Here is a 15,771-nt window from a genome sequence, read left to right on the forward strand (position 1 = left end):
TAGTCAGTCAATCAACCACTACTGATGTGCATTTAGGGCAGTTGTCCTGGTGGCAGATTCCCTACCAGTTGTTTTCCTAGCCTTTTCTTAAATTATTGCAAAGAAATTTAAAATTTATTGAACATCTCCCTTGGTAAGTTATCCCAAACCCTAACTCCCCTTCCTATAAACGAATATTTGCCCCAATTTGTCCTCTTGAATTCCAACTTTATCTTCATATTGTGATCATTCCTACTTTTAAAGACACCACTTAAACTTATTCATCTACTGATGTCATTCCACGCCATCTCTCCACTGACAGCTCGGAACATACCACTAAGTCGAGCACCTCGACTTCTTTCTCCCAAGTCTTCCCAGTCCAAACTTTGCAACATTTTTGTAACGCTACTCTTCCGCCGGAAATCACCAGAACAAATTGAGCTGAATTCCACTGGATTATTTCCAGTTCTTGAATCAAGTAATTCTGCTGAGGGTCCCATACAATGGAACCATACTCTAGTTGGGTCATTCCAGAAAATTATATGCCCTCTCCTTAACAACCTTACTACAACCCCCAAATACCTTCATAACCAAGTGTAGAGATCTGTACCCTTTATTTACAATCATATTTATGTGATTAACCAATGAAGATCTTTCCTGATATTAACACCTATTCACTTACAATGATCCTCAAAAGGAATTTCACCCCATCAACGCAGTAATTAAAACTGAGGGGACTTTTCCTATTCGAGAAACTCACAACCTGACTTTCAATCCCGTTTATCATCATACCATTGCCTACTGTCCATCGCACAACATTATCGAGGTCGTTTTGAAGTTGCTCACAATCTTTTAACTTATTTATTACACTGTACAGAATAACATCGTCTGCAAAAATCCTTATCTCTGATTCAACTTCTTTCCAAGTATAATTGATATACATGAGGAAAAATGAAGGTCTAATATTCACCTACTCTTATTCTCTTGAGTTCCATTTTCTATTTTCTAGCCATCCTTTCAGTCACTCTTTTGTCAAGTCCAATTGCACTCATTTTTGCCAGTAGTCTCCCATGATCTACACTATCAAATGCCTTAGATAGGTCAATCGCGATACAGTTCATTTGACCTCCTGAATCCAGGATATCTGTTATACCTTAATGGAATCCTACAAGTTGAGCTTCAGTGGAATAACATTTCCTAAACTCAAACTGTCTTCTATCAAACCAGTTATTAATTTCGCAATCATGTCTAATATAATCAGAAAGAATGCTTTCCAAAAGCTTACATGCAATGCATGTCGAACTGACTGGCCTGTAATTTTCAACTTTATGTCTATCACCCTTTCCTTTATACACTGGGGCTACTATAGCAAAAGAATGCTGAAAGTCGAATACAGGCAGCTGAAATAAAGTTCTTGAGGAGTATGATACAGAAGATTAGAAGAGAGAAAATAAGAAATGATCTGGGAAGAAATTCGAATGGTAAAAATGAATGATAGAATAGAGAAGAGCCGATTAAGATGGTTTGGGCACATAAAGCGAATGAGTGATGAAAGAATGCCAAAAACGGTGGACATGCAAATGCAAGGAAGGAGAGGCGGCGGACGACCATGATTGAGATGGAAGGACACAGTCCAACGCATTATTAGAGAAAGAAACCTGGACTGGGACACAGTGTTGGAGGAGGAGTGGTAGAAAGACCGAAGAAAGTGGAGAGGAACCATATTTGCCCCTACCCGGCTACAACTGGATAATAGGATATGATAAATCTAATTCTTCTAAATGAGTTATGATCTCTGTGAACCATGTGTTCTTTGTTTTATTTTTCCAGAAGTAACTAAATAACTGCTTCACTAGTCGGGTATCTGGCAGTCTGAATATATGACCAAAAAAGGCAATTCTCCTTTTCCGCATTGCATCAGTTATTGATTAGCTTTCACGATATACCACTTCATTAGGTAATAATCTCCATTGGCCATCAACTTGGTGTTTCTTATTGATGATTGTCAATAACACTATTATGATTATTATTGGACTTGAAGGAGAATGAATTTACCTAGGGTAATTCCGGGAGAGTTGCCGCACTTTTTATGTCTTTTGTTATATCTCGGTATATTTACTTTAAAATTTGTTGCAAATTCATCGAGCATAATTTGAAAACATGTACATTTGATCAGGGATGAACAAAATATTGGCAATTGAAAGTAAATGGGAGAAAGGAGTGAACAAAGGAATTGTTGCATCTGCGGCGTCTCTCCCTGGATCCCGGTATAGATTCCGACTTTGCTCAGGAGAGATGCCGCGAGTAAAATAATTAATGACAAAATCAAATTTAAGCCAATTTGTTCAACTTTAATATAACCGAACACTAAAACGTACTACAAGACAATTATATCCACATAATATAATCATTTAATGGAAAAAATCTATCTGATAATTTACAACATTAAAATCATATTTTAATTTCGATTTACTATAAATGTGCATGTGCAATGGATTCTTCACTGTGTTATATAAAACCCCACGGCACTTAACACCCTTGAAATGGCTCTGGCCTGCACAGCGACCGCTGCTCAGCCCGAAGGCCAACTATCAGGGAGAGACGCCGCACCCTCCTGTTTTCATACCTCAAGGCTATCATGGCCCAAAATTAGCTTACTCTCAACTACAGTTATGTTTCTGACGTCTACTGTACTAAAAACGTCTGATTTAAGCATTTGAAGCCAACTTAATATACAATAAATTAACACACGCAAAAACTTTGTCAGGAGGAAACATGTACTCGCCGCATGATATCGGCTATAATTGGCGTAATATACGAGCAAATTTCGTCACACTCGCAGACTCGCAGTTCTTCCTTAGAAACTGAAAAACCACACATATTGCCATCTAGCTGAAACGATGGGAACCTTTAGCTACAGTGTATGCGGCATCTCTACCGGGTCGGCATCTGTCCCGGATTTACCTTATCTGTTAGGTGAAGATTGGAATATTCTAATAGTTCAAGTACTTCCATGACTGAATCTTCTTCCTCAGCTGCCAAAATTTTATAGTGAGAAATGTGCATGGTTGAGGAAAGAAGCAAAATATTAGCTCTGAAAAGTAATTTTCAAGGAAGTTCCTTGTTGAATAAGGCACAGACTTCTTATCGAGAGAAGTATAGAATTTCAGAGCTGGGATAAATTGCAGGATACTTTCTACTGATGTATACAATGTTAACTGTATCAATTTATGTTTGGGTTTGCATGTGTAAATGGAGAATTCTTGTTTTGCTGTTTATTATTTTCCTTATAAAGAAAGGAAATCTTCGTTTGGCAGAGTAAAATAGAGGTGAGAACTATTGGAACACCATATAGCAGTCCTCGGCGGCTATCGGTGTTAGCTAAAATGGTTGTCCGATCGGTTTGTTCAAGTGTAAACTTAAGGATGTCCGAAGCATCTTTTTAGTTCTTTCTGTTGGTTTGGTTTGATTAGGAAACTTTAGTGTAGTGATTTTTTAATTGAAATTCGGTTTTAAACCTTTTTTCAAAAAATTAGGACGTGTCGATTGTATATGCCCGGATGTAATTCATGTTACAGCAGATTCAGGTTTTCTTAATGCATCGTGACGATTTCGTTGTTACAAGTAATTTATTACAGTGCATTAAAACATTCGAGGATAAATTTGTCAATAGAGAGGATGTGTTCCATTTACTTGATGAGCTGTTTTTTTCGGATAAGCCCAGAGCTCTGTGTTGGTGCCAACCCTAGAATTTTTCTCAATTACTACACCTTTTGAGGATTTTAAAAGTGAGGTTGTAAAAAGTGATAAAGCTATTTATTTAATCTGTAAATGAAGATTATATTCTCTTCTTTAAATTAGTGGACAGGGTATCAACTGATATACTGTCACTTACAGTACGTATTTACTTTGCCAACGATTTGTGTGCTTCATACAAAAATTCGTATGCTACCAGAGAACTTTAAATTGACTCTCCTGTTGATTATCTGAAGTGAGAGAGATGTAACAGTTTGGTGGATCATTTTCAGAATCATTGTTATGAGAGAATTGAAATTCGCGACAAGGTTATGTTTCTGACAAATTTCTTGAACGAGGTAGGCTATTTAAAAGCGTGTGGTAATATAAAGGCCATTCAAATAAATGTATTTCTAAGCAGAGTACTGATTTATAGGAAGAAGAATGATGGTCTGGAATAATTTACCAAGCGTGCCCCCTACTATGTCTACACCAATTAGAAAAATTTCCAACTTCTTTGAAATCACTTAAAAAAAGACTAGGTAGACAATTGATACGTTGCCACTTGGACGAGAGCCCTAAATTCGGATCATTGGTGACTGTTTAGTTAATTTACTGAATTGAAACGCATCAAATATTCCCCCTGGACTGTTACTTTAGAATGCAATCCGACATTACCTATTTCCCTTATCATACTAGTTCATAGAAAATATTTATATTTTGAATTATCCACATATTGCTTATCTGAATGTAGGATATTTGTAGATAGTATTGGTCTATTACTCAAAGTAAAGTATTCTGTTTGATATTCTTGAAAGCTTAGCAATTCAATACGATAATAAAAATGTTATGTTTATGTATCACCAGCGTGTTTATATTGAACCGATGCGTCGGCCAATGTTGTTTCTGTATTACGGTCTAGTATTATTGTAGATGGTCTTGCTCCATTCATTTGATATAGATCCTTCATGCAAACAAAAATCAAATAAGACTTCAGATATGGCACTATATCCCAACCCATTGCATTTAGTATTTCCCCCGAAACCTTATCAATTCAAGCTGCTTTTCTAGTTTTAAACTTTTGTATCTCACTGTAAATGTCATTGTTGTCATAGGTAAATTTTAATACGTCTTAGTTTTAGTCACCTCGTCTACCAACAATCTTTACATACTGCAGAGAAGAACCTCGCATACCCATTCCCCTTGTTCATTAATGATTCCTGAAATGTCCTCGTTGGAACCTGCTTCTGCCTTAAAGTACCTATACAGACTCTTCCATTTCTCACTAAAATTTGAATGACCGCTTTATCATAAAGAAGTACCAGCGAATATCTCACATTTTACTCCAGATTTAAGACTACAGTCGAGTCATCCAATGTTTCATTATGACATTTTTAACAGTCGATCGAACCGGTGAGCTTATATTTAGGTCGCCGTTTCAAGGATTTCGTTTATATAATGTCTCAGATATACCTAGCCAACGATCCAACAAAAGTTCCTCTTCCGGTCTAAGCGAATGCTTTTAAGCTTCCTTTTGTATTAATTGACTAATGTGTACAGAAAAAGTAAAGAATACATCAAAGTCAGACGTAATAGTTTCAACTGGCACTAAACACCAGTTTGAAATACATTTTCCACTTTTTCCAGTCAGACTGTAACAACATAAAATATTGAGTTCTTAGGTTTCACTTATCGTAAGTCAATTCAATGAATAAAAAGCATATTGAAATAATACAGATTTTGTGGTGAGTTTACTATCTTCGTTACTGGTTGTTCAATACAGCTTCATATTGTCAACAATAACTCGCTCACACTCACTGTAAAGGAGTTCCTTAATAACACTGTTGAACTTTTACTGGAAAACCTGGAAATAATTTAGGCATTCTCTACAAAATCTACGTAGATGCATCTACCTACTTAAAACCCGAATGTTAAGATAAATAAGGTTTTAAATTTTATGTACCTCTTTGCAGGAAATATAATATAATACTATGTATTGCCCTCTTCCGGAAAGCAAGCAACTTCACTCGACAGCTGAATCAAGTTTTGTATATTGTGCTGCCCTCTGATGGATTGATGTCAAGGTGCCCATTTAGTTGTGTTATTTCTGTTTACTAGTCCTCAAATATTGTGGGTTGTTCATATCATAGAATGTGAAGAAAAATAGACAGAATGTTCCGTCCAGAATGGTCCAGAAATGTTGTGTGAAGACGTCATAATGCTGTACGTTAACAAATATGTATATAAGCTTTAAATATTATTTTATATTTATATTGTTTATGTATCATGACATGACACTGTTATTAAAACTGTTTACTGTTAATGCATACTATACACAGGTGTGAATGGCTGTGATGCTGATGGACACAAATTCACGGCTCCGGAATCCTGCTATCAGCAAAAATGTTACAAGTCTGTAAGTGAAGGCTTCAGCGTGGCATTCACTATCAATTTTGGAATACTGGGATCTACCTGAAAGAAAATATGCTTATTTCTGAACAACCATATTACAGTTCTATCAGCAGATCGCCATAGACCGTGTTCCTGGAACTATTATGTTGATTCAGGCGGGGTGAAGACGGAAATGTGTAAATATTTCTTGATTAATATCTGTCAGGTAACCAAAAATCGTCTGGAAAAACTCCAGAAATTAATCTGCTTAAGTGGATCTTGGCGATAAAATGGGAAAGCATATGCATAGACACGCGTTGTACTCGAGCTAGCGAAGCGAGCATTTATTGTGAACGCTGAGCGAGGTATATAGGAATTGCTATTCAACAGTATCCGGCGACAATAGGTCAATAGGACGGTCGTGTGAAAAGTGAGCGTGCGGCATGTGCGAAGAGTAACTGGCTACAATAATGCTTGTAGGTATATCTGATGGCGGCGGCAGTGCTGGCTATACTACTTGTAGTATAGGTGTCGAGATGAATCCTGGTCGCGAACCAGTGGGATCAATTGCCTGGGAAGAGATAGAGAAGATGAAAGAAATATTCAGTGTCTTGTTAGGTGGAACAAACTAGAGACCTTATCCGGGAACAATATAACGAAAAGAAGGAGAAATAAGAGTGTGTAAAAAATGAATTGAGAGTAATAACACAAAAGGTTGTGCAGAATATTTGTGAATTAGAAACTCTGAAAGCCAAAATAAACGGTTTAGAGAAGAAATTAGGATTTATAAAGTGTACCTCAAGATGGTATGGGCGAAAATTATGTACATGCAGTATTCGCCAGACGGACGGCTGACTGGTGTTCACCTGTCGTGCAATCGGTGTCGTCCCGATAGCGAACAGTCTCGATTGCGTACAGTCTCGATTGCGGACACAAAAAATTTGGAAAAAATGCCAGCTCGTTCCAGGGTTTTCCCCATTCAGTTGCGACTTTATTGAGGACATTCTCGATTGCGAACACCCTATTAATACTCTCAATATTCCTCGATTGCAGACACTAATTCCTACAGATAAGCCTTCGTGAAATAGAGCATTTATATTGTAATTTTATTACTAGTGCAAGTGCGTAAAGGTTCATTGTTATCCCCAACCGCGATAGCGTGCGCTTTTTCAGAGCACCTTGCTTATTTTTGAGGTAGGCCTGCCGTGTAGCTCCGCACATGAAGTTACCGGCAGGGGGTCGGATGACCCTCAGACTCGATGAACCCGCACGGTTAATCATACCCCGCCTTTAAAAGAATGAGGACCTAGTACTATAATTAGATTTCTTCTTTTTTTTTCTTTGTCAGAATAACTGTTTGCACTTTTTAAAAAGTTCGTCGCTTTTACTACTAATAATTTACGTATTAATTTACACTTATAATTAATCCTCACCTATAACATTCGTGATAATTTGAAATAGCCTACATTGCTAATAGTACACTCTTATTTACAACACAGTTTTTTTATAATGACACTTACGCTTACTCCATTCTGAGGATAAACAACATTACGTCCAAAAACCTTTTCAAGTTGTCATTCTTATTGTACTCCCTAGTGTTTCGAACAATTCATTCATCCAGTTTACAGCATTTTCTTTTTTTTTTAGTTCCTTCCAAATTTAAGTCCATCCGCATAACTGGATGATCTGAACTCTCTGCTTCCAGCTTTAGACAGGTGATGAGATCTCTTATTCCTGGGAAGGCCTTCCAATTTTACTATTGATTTTGTGATTCTACCGTTCAATGATATTCTTTGTCCTTTGTCTAACGTTAACAACGTTCCACATCTTCAGATGGGATAGACTCATTCTACCACCATTGCTCAACAAAATATTCGAAGAGTTCTGTTAACTTACACAACCGGCGGAGCTTGACTGTGAATTCGAATTCATCCACTGTCTACATCTTCAGGCTTCAGGAAAACACGCGCAGAGCAATTTCTTACATTTCGTCTGATTTCCTCCTTTTCCTTATAAGGAGTCGCCACTCTTATTTTATGAACCTTCCTCCACAGATACTATATGAAATGGGAAAAACATCAGTGAATCTCAGATTGAGGACATTTTTCCCTTAGAGCAAAAATAGCGCCAGTCTCAATGTGTACTGTGATTTTCTCAGGTTTAGTTTCTGGAACAGTTTGCACTATATTTTCGAGCATCCGAATATATTTTTCCTTTTTCTTTTCGGGAAGAATTCCAGATACAATAGGAGTGATGTTAGTTTCACTTTCAATACTTCCCAGATCCATATGAATCATGTATAGTTGGGCGAACTGGCTGCTTACACTCTTAAATGTACCGTCAAAGAAAAACAATGTTCTTTCTCGCAACATTTCCTGAGCTAAAGAAGTGACCAAATGTAACATTCTGTCATCTGTACCGTCATCTGATGGAAGAAAGCCCTTTAGGTTAAATATTTTCAACAATTGTTCATTGAGAATGATTTATGATGCTAACTTCGATTCTTTCTGCACTCCATGCTCCTCATTCCTTCCACAGTACATTGAATGTTTAATATTTGCGAACTGAGGAACGTGTGTAACAAGTTCATATCATTTATTATGCAAATTTTGAAATTCTTCAGAATAATTCTGAGGAATAGGAATACCTGGATCTCCTTGAGCCCGTTTCTTTGCACAAAATATTGCTTGCTTTACATTCAGTTGAGCCTCATCAGGTATGAATTCATTACTTACAATTCTCATTACTTAATTATCTATAATAAGTAAACAAATAAATAATAATTAATAATTAAATATTAATAATAAAACAAGAATAACAAATAGTTAATAATAAAAAGCAATAACTTTGGTTGATAATAAATACAACCAAATTAAGTAAACATTATTATACACACGTCATGACAAGTACAGAGAGACTTTAAGCTTGTCAATTTCGACAAAAAAGAAATTGGTTCACAAACAGTAAAATTTTAACACATTTGCAGCTAAAGTTTAAGTGGATCAGATTGAAACTTAATAGAGAGGTATACATATTAACATTATTCAAATCTGCTAAATTTATGTTCTGTTACATACCTTTAGTAAATCATATTTTCCTATGTACTTCCTCATTTTCCCCTTCAAAGATATCCATTTAGAAATATCATTTTTACTAATTCTAAATTGTCTGTAACTATAATCGTGCAATAAAGCACATGACTTACCTTTCTCCTGCTCAATAAATTCCATAGTAGCACAAAACCGATTATTGAACTGAATCAAGCAAACGAATTAAGAACTCAACACAATGCTGTATGACAATTGGAGCAGAATTAGGTTGGTAAGGCGGGTGGGAGAAGGGTGGAAAGGAAAACTCTGGAACGAGCCGGCACTCTTCCCAAATATTTTGTGTCCACAATCGAGACTGTTAATGAGGTGTCCACGATCGACCCTGTCCGCAATCAACACACAACCGTGCAATCGCCTTTGTATTGATATACGGATTATTACGATCTGCCTCCAGAACGGCCTCTTCTGTTTCACGCGATGTAACGGGCCTCTCGCGTACTGGTGTCTGGTTGGAAATCACGCCTGTTGCCCTTAGGCCTGTCGGGATACCGTTCCTGGTACAGACGTAGTGACTCACACGCGTTTTGTCTTGCTTACCCATAAATGAGGAGCGTGTCAACGTACTCCTATGTGGAAAACATGCCGACTGACAGGAGAGATTACATTCTGGTCTTAGCCAGCGGAGTATGCACAGGGCAAAAGATGAATAAGAGCGTCATTCTACTGTTTGAATGTAACAAACGAGACATGCGTATACGTATTTGCACATCATACCGATGCAAAAATATTGGAACGATGCAGGATTTGCACCGCCGCTATCAAATTACGACGATTACTGTGCGTACGCCTAACCACACCGCTACGCTACACTGCTGGAAGCATGCTGGTAGTACGACTAAAATACCACTGTACAGCACAACAAATCTCCTTCTATGAAACACAGATCTGTACTTTATTTACACATCAGAGATCACGAGTTCACACGATACACACAAGATCTAGTATCGAAAAAATTTCGGAGTACGGCTAAATACGTCCTAATGTTATCAAATTTTGCTCCTCATAGTGTCAGTCGTGCTTTCTAGCATCCAACTCACTCATTACCTTGCCTTGTCATGAATTTTAAAGTTTTCCCTGTAACCGCACAACCTTTGGCGGTCTTATTTGAGGATCCAACCAACCTCCAGGAAAAAGATCTAACATACACAATTCATACTACGTGTATTCATGGGATATTTACCTGCTGATAAACCAATTTTTTTCTTCCTTTTCCATGATATTGGTGTATTATTCCGTAACAGTATGAATAATACTGCGGTAGTGAACATAAGGCAAGTATTTCCCGCGGAATTTGACCTAAGGGATATATTGAGAATGGTGGATGGGTGTATAGATATACTACGTCTCTCATGGGGAGCGGGAAGCTAAGGTGGGACACGACGGGTTGGCGCCAGTTCGTGGTGACTGATTGAGACAATAGTGCGCTCCGTTACAGAACAAAAAGTAAATAAGAAGCGGACGGTCGGCAGCTCCTTCAAATAGCGCAGTCACAACAACAGCCATGAAAGAATTAGGCTTCATAATAGAATGCCTTTGTCAGTAAACATCGACCGTCCCGCTCGGCAATGGAGGAAAAATATGTGAACAGCTCGCAGCAAAAAGGAAGAGAGAAGAACATTTATCAAGCCACAAATTTTCTTGCCTGTCCTTGTCCCTGCAGTAAATGGAGAACTTTAAAGCTCTAAGTGACGGCACTGAATTTATTTTCACGGAAAGCTGAAAAAATATATTACATCAGCGGTAAACATTACAGCAAATCAACATTTAGGATGGTATTCTCAAATCCTACTTTCATTTCGACCAGGAAAATAGATAATACGATTGCTCATTATGCTCGACTGGTCTTACAGTAACTCATTCCAAGTTAGAAGGCGAATATTTAGACAGAAGAACACTTCAGAAACTACCTCATTCATTATCAACGCTGCTCAATACGTATAGCAAATACAACAGATACTCCACATTTTTCATTTAAATCAGTAGAGTCCTTCATTCTTTTCACTCGTTCGGAATATAAAATATGGGTTAGAATTTTTTTAATCTCACAATATATATACAATTCCAGGCCATGAAATTATAATGTTATCTTTACTACGGTCACCGCGAAATCATAATTTGCACTGAATGCATTAAATGATAATAAACTAGATCCTGGTTTGCACAGTCTAGTAAGAGCAATACGGAAGAGAATGATCGTGTTTTAACGAAAACAACTTTAAGAGGAGAACTGACCCTCTCGCTGATAGGTATACCCCGGTAGGGAAAATGTAAGTTCAAAATGTTAAAATAAACAATGCATGAAAATAATTTCAACTAAACCCGAAGGGACGGTTGTCTGGAGTACAAACCACACCAATGTGTAGTATAAATGGTGAATATGACGGTAAAGGAGTATGTGGGGTTGCATTCCAAGGAAGGCATTGAATCGAAGTTACTATTGCTTCAGGATTTCATGGAATGCTATGAATTATTAAATAGCCCGTAGGTATCACCGAAGCGGTGTGACATAAATTACAGTAATTGCATGCTCAGGGAGACCTATAAATTAAAATAATTTGGATCAGTTAGCACAACTGATGGTAATATCGACGCAGATGTCAAGCACCTTATCATTTTCGGTTCAACGAAATGGCGGTCTCCTATTGATTTTCTGTGTGACAAGCTGATACCAATCAAACTGAATAGCAAGGTGTACAAAACAACTATCCGACACACCCAAATGTTTGGCTCGGAATGTTGGGCAACACAGAAGAAGCACGATCATTGAATGCATGTCAGAGGGATGCGGCTGCTGCGATGGTCGGCGGGCGTAACTCTGAATGTCAAAGTGAGCAACGAACATAAGCGAAAATATTTAAAAGTTGTGCCCAACAATGGTACGATGGAGGAATAACAGCATCGCTGGTAGGGTCGCGTCGGTAGATATGATGAAAACCATATACGTAATACAGAAAGCTCTTTGGATAGACGTGTCAAAGAGAGGAAGAGGACGCACTGAGGCAACATGCAAACGAACTGCTGAGGCTGATGTATGAAAAAGTGATGTCCCACTAGATCTCGTTCAAGAACTTCAGACAAGCTAACTCTGAGTGAGCTCGGGAGTGGTCGTTTTATGGGTACATACAATATACTGCCTGGAAGGAAGAAAGTAGGCTCGAGGAGAGTTGGGGTGTGACAAGTGTGGCCTTAGAGTACTGCAGTCCTTACGTAATGATTTTTCAATCGTGGTGGACTTTAGAACTAGAGATGCTTCCTCTCATAGACAGATAGCACATGAAGGTCACTTGGCTGTTTCTGTTACAAGGACTTAAGGTGTTGGCTGAGTGGCATACACTACTCGATCGATAGCCTTGAACATTGCTTTCCGCGGACACCAATTTTCACAACTGGTCTATACTTTCCAAGTCTACGACCACTTCCTTATTAATCCTAGCCCTTTATTGTCCTATCGTTGGCTAGAATTTGTCTGAGTACCACAGTAAACCACTAACAAGGAAAATATATTACAAGAATAAAAGGATCTCAATAGAGACAGGGTGTGTCATGGCATAACATGTGTTTAGGATAGCAGGACAAATATGCAACGCTTGGAAAGGTTGCAGAAATATAGCCTAGAAATATAGGCGATGACCACAATCATTGCTGAGAATGGTTTTACATGCAGTTCATTGGATGAGTGATAATCGTAGTGGACTTCGGTACAGAAGGCCCTGGGTACAACTCAGACATGGCTGGGGAGTATAGCTTCAACCTTTCCATATTTATATTTTTTCTAGCTTGGAGACTGAAGTTCCTGTACGTCCAAATATATTACTTTATTTGCATACAACATATCACTCTAATAACTATAACAAAGTCACGCAATGGCATTTAAATATCCCGCTAAATGGAAGTGGCGTTAGAAAGGGCTTCCAATTGCACCACTGAGCATAACCCAATTGTAATGCAGACAACGAGCGAATACGAACACGTGATTTTAATGGGTGATATCAGTTACTATTGTGCCCGTCCTAGTCAGTCATCGAACACGAGACACCCCAGGGGTGCTCAGTTCGGTGGCTGTAGGCTTATAAAATAAATGAATGTGGCAGGATTATCATAGGGTTCATCAAATGAGTGCGTCACAAGTAGAAAACAAATATGACACTTTTATTCAATTAAATGCAGTATTGGCCATCCTGAATCCTATGATTATGATTATGATCGTTACGTTAAGGAATTTAATCTGGCTCTTGATGTAACAAACCTAGGCACACACACAAATGGGATGGTACACGGCAGTTGTTTCCCTGACATTCTAACAGAGTATTTACATTGTAAAATTATTTTATCGTCGTCAAAGTTATTAAGTTATTTGTTTAAAGTTGAATTAAAAATTTCCATTCAGAAAAATGAGGTCTGGGCCAAGCCTTCATCGATAATCTGGAAAAAATGCAGTAATTGTAAGAACGAATTTAATAAAGAAATAACCAAGATTCAAAAAGTTAACACTTATGACAAAATAATAAAATTTACAGTCGTTATCTTTACGATGAAATGAAAAGTTGAATTTGCCTTGGTTTTCTCTAAGTTAATCCGAGACGTCGGATATACCTGTTCACGTCATCTCACATCTCCTTTCGTGAGAATTTATATTGAACATTAAGTATTTGACCAATGATTAAACTAAATAAAACGCCTCTTGGGCTTGCAAACGTAAATAAATGGGGATAATACCATCCATGTGGAGATCCTATCCACTACCAATCGATAATATCAGTGTCACATGTTTCAGAATAGAACACATAAAAAAAATAACCCTCTAAATACTAATAAATCACTACTTCTACAGCTAACTACGGAAATTGGTGAGAAGACTGTGAGTACTAAGAAGAAAATATCTACATTATGTACATGTCGACGAGTGTCGATCAACCGTTTTACTCTCCTATTAACAAATTTATTGAGTTACAGCAAGATTGAGTTATCACATGAGAGTAAAATTACATCGACGAATGAGCTGGTATAATCATGAATCAGACATTATTTAGATATTTCGTCGAAGACTTGTTCTTTAGACCTAAGGCCTTCTCGAACATTCATCTGTACCTTGAGATTGAGATTACTGGATTACTTGAGAAAATTTGGGATATTCCCACGAATTAAAAGTACATCGATAAACATGGACTTTCATTTTCTTCATCTGAAGACACTAATATTAGGCTACACTGCATTTATCGCGAATAATCCATAAACACGTGAAAAGCTCAGTATCGCGAAGATTCATGCCAATTATTCCATATACTCTATACGTACAATATACCACAATGACGACTTTAACTTGTCGCATCTTAATCTCAAATATATAGCCGTGAAATATCAGGACCTACCATCGTCCTACAAATACATAATATCCACTTAAAAGTGTCTCGATGATTAATTACATCCAATTAATTATCACATGCTTCCAATGCACATGTTCACATTAAATTCTCACATAGAATTCGGACTCAATATCCCGATGACACGTTGTCTCAGACACGAGGTACAAGTAGAAGTTCCGATACAATGAAAAATATAGAAAATGCAGACGAAATATCCTACCATTAAATCCATCAAACATAAACTAATTCATATTCGTGACGAAATTTACTCAATAAGCAAAGATGGTGTCGATAACACGTGGATAACCCTATCAGAACCCTCACTGTCAAATTCATGGCCACATGGTCATTAAATAGTCACATGTGTCAGTTTTATGACGTATTCGAGCAAATAAACTGCCATAAAAAGTATCAAAATAGCTTACTAAGAAAAAGAAAGGATAGAACAAAACTACATAGAACAGATATAAATGAGACGTAATCGACTTAACTTATAGATGAATCTTCATGTCTGGAAGTCTGGGTTCTCAATCAGCCATGCCAGGAAGAAAGAATCTGCATCCCGGCGCCGCCAACGATGGTCAAAGGTTTAGAACCTCATGGTGAAGCACTGGTAATCCATGAAGTGAGATTCCGTCCTCTTCTGGAATTTATTCACGTCCACGTCTTCCGCGTCCACTCGTAAGAATGCTGAAACTTACACAAAATGTTTTAGAGTAGGCTCCAAGCACACACGTAACAGTATTCTGGAAATGACACGTACTTTAAGGGATTAATGTCTGCACACTCGACGTCTGATCACAGCACTGTTCTAAATTATATCCAATTTTCAGACGTGTAGAGCACAGGAGTGAAGCGACGTTCCACGCTGAGCGACTGAAGGTGATAATCCAAGACACGCCAGAGGGTGTGTGAGAGCGAGTATTCGTATCACATGACTTAAATGTCATGTCTGGTGCACATACACGGAAGTAAAGTCAATTGAGGGGCTAAATTCTTCTACTGTACGAATCTACAACTTCATCACCATCTTAGCCACAAGGTCGTGCAAATTATTCCAAAATTTCAGTTTTTAATTTATATCCTCCAAATGTGCTATTCTTTTATCCAGTTTATTTTATTTTAGTCCTTGAGCCTTCCGTAAATTATGCACGTCGCCACCAAAGATATTACAAATATTTCATTCAAATCAT

This window comes from Anabrus simplex, chromosome 2 (assembly GCF_040414725.1).
Source record: "Anabrus simplex isolate iqAnaSimp1 chromosome 2, ASM4041472v1, whole genome shotgun sequence".
In the NCBI taxonomy this organism is placed as follows: domain Eukaryota; kingdom Metazoa; phylum Arthropoda; class Insecta; order Orthoptera; family Tettigoniidae; genus Anabrus; species Anabrus simplex.